Raw genomic sequence first — 2,789 nt, forward strand, 5'->3', positions numbered from 1 at the left:
CCCATGTGTTTGTGTGAGTGCCGAGAGATGGGTCGTCCATAGCAACCAGAAAAGCGCTACATTACTGGTGGTAACATTGTGCCCTCTTGTGTGCATTCTAGGGCTGGCCTCACACTGCTGTGCCCTCCTGTGCGTATTCTAGGGCTGGCCTCACACTGCTGTGCTCTGTGCATATTCTAGGGCTCTCCTCACTCTGCTGTGTCCTCCTGTGCATTCTAGGGCTGGCCTCACACTGCTGTGCTCTCCTGTGCGTATTCTAGGGCTGGCCTCACACTGCTGTGCCCTCCTGTGTGCATTCTAGGGCTGTCCTCACACTGCTGTGCTCTGTGCATATTCTAGGGCTCTCCTCACACTGCTGTGCCCTCCTGTGCATTCTAGGGCTGGCCTCACACTGCTGTGCCCTCCTGTGCGTATTCTAGGGCTGGCCTCACACTGCTGTGCCCTCCTGTGCGTATTCTAGGGCTGGCCTCACACTGCTGTGCCCTCCTGTGTGCATTCTAGGGCTGTCCTCACACTGCTGTGCTCTGTGCATATTCTAGGGCTCTCCTCACACTGCTGTGCCCTCCTGTGCATTCTAGGGCTGGCCTCACACTGCTGTGCCCTCCTGTGCGTATTCTAGGGCTGGCCTCACACTGCTGTGCCCTCCTGTGCGTATTCTAGGGCTGGCCTCACACTGCTGTGCCCTCCTGTGCGTATTCTAGGGCTGGCCTCACACTGCTGTGCCCTCCTGTGCGTATTCTAGGGCTGGCCTCACACTGCTGTGCCCTCCTGTGCGTATTCTAGGGCTGGCCTCACACTGCTGTGCCCTCCTGTGCGTATTCTAGGGCTGGCCTCACACTGCTGTGCCCTCCTGTGCGCATTCTAGGGCTGGCCTCACACTGCTGTGCCCTCCTGTGCGCATTCTAGGGCTGGCCTCACACTGCTGTGCCCTCCTGTGCGTATTCTAGGGCTGTCCTCGCACTGCTGTGCCCTCCTGTGCGTTTTCTAGGGCTGGCCTCACACTGCTGTGCCCTCCTGTGTGCATTCTAGGGCTGGCCTCACACTGCTGTGCCCTCCTGTGCGTATTCTAGGGCTGGCCTCACACTGCTGTGCCCTCCTGTGCGTATTCTAGGGCTGTCCTCACACTGCTGTGCCCTCCTGTGCGTATTCTAGGGCTGGCCTCACACTGCTGTGCCCTCCTGTGCGTATTCTAGGGCTGGCCTCGCACTGCTGTGCCCTCCTGTGCGTATTCTAGGGCTGGCCTCGCACTGCTGTGCCCTCCTGTGCGTATTCTAGGGCTGGCCTCACACTGCTGTGCTCTGTGCGTATTCTAGGGCTGGCCTCGCACTGCTGTGCCCTCCTGTGCGTATTCTAGGGCTGGCCTCGCACTGCTGTGCCCTCCTGTGCGTATTCTAGGGCTGGCCTCGCACTGCTGTGCCCTCCTGTGCGTATTCTAGGGCTGGCCTCGCACTGCTGTGCCCTCCTGTGCGTATTCTAGGGCTGTCCTCGCACTGCTGTGCTCTGTGCATATTCTAGGGCTGGCCTCGCACTGCTGTGCCCTGTGCATATTCTAGGGCTGGCCTCACACTGCTGTGCTCTGTGCATATTCTAGGGCTGGGGTTAAGGCTACATTCACACGACCCTATGGGGGACGTATATATGCCCCCACATAGACTAAAATGGGAGCAGTACGGTGCGCCATAACTTCCTATGGAGAGGGGTGGGGGTGAGCTGCGCCTCCTCCTCCCCCCAGCGCTGCCCGGTACGGCGGGCACACAGCGGTGTGAATGTATCCTAAGAAGTTTAGTTTTATCTTTGAATAGGAAGGAACAGCCATGAACCCCACATCATAAACTCTTCACATCTGTATTTGGGAAGTCTGTTAACCCTTAAATCCTTTCTCAGAAATCAAACAAAACCGGATTGGAAAACTTTTACACTTTGAATTTTTGTATAAGAATATTCTCCTTATCGCTTCCTGTTCTGCCACAACCTTCGCTCATATTTGCCTCCTGAGGACAAGATGGAAAAATTGCATCATTGTAGCTTCTTCCCAGTTTCCTTCTGCACTCAGGGAATTGTGGGGCAGCAGAAAGTCCTCCAAAGGTAATTCATCCGCGTCTTCCTTCAGTTCGGACCAGTGAAGTAATCACTGTAATGTGACTGAGCGGCGGCTCCTAAGTTACTTGAGACTGCAGGGATCGGTCGGGTGTCCTGGGGCGATGGCCTCTGGGTGCCGCCTCTGGCCAAAGATGTCACCAATTTAGTGACTTCATCCCTCAAAGACTTTATCAAGGGCTGAGAGCAATGTAACCCTCCACATGCTGGACAAAATGTAATAAAGGTGGCATTTGTCTCATTCCCAACGATGGGTCCGTCCTGTGCCGGGAAACCTGAGTGTAGGCGGCTCTATCTTCCCTGTGTGCGGTGCTGTTACCGTCCAGGGGGACAGGTATGTACATTCCTACAGGTGCAAAACAAGGTAATAGAGCAGCACTGTGAAAATCTGATTCAGATCCGTGTGGGGGCGAGCTTCTAGGGGGCCGACTCAAGGAAGGAGTCGACTGCTGCATCCCTACAGACGGGCGTGTGAGTGCTCCTCCCCACCGGCCTCGGTGCAGCAGGTCTGAGGGGCCGCGGGCCAGTGGTCTCCCGCACATTCAGAGCTTCCTGAGTGGTTGGAAGAGGCGCATGCGGCTGCACATCCTGAGAGTGACTACTGGGAGTGATGTGCGCCAGCAGTAAGGAGCTCATGGCAGGTGAGAGGGACCGACCTCTGGCAGTGGATGCTTTCTCCCACACCCGGGACC

This window comes from Engystomops pustulosus, unplaced genomic scaffold (genome assembly GCF_040894005.1).
Source record: "Engystomops pustulosus unplaced genomic scaffold, aEngPut4.maternal MAT_SCAFFOLD_119, whole genome shotgun sequence".
Taxonomy (NCBI): domain Eukaryota; kingdom Metazoa; phylum Chordata; class Amphibia; order Anura; family Leptodactylidae; genus Engystomops; species Engystomops pustulosus.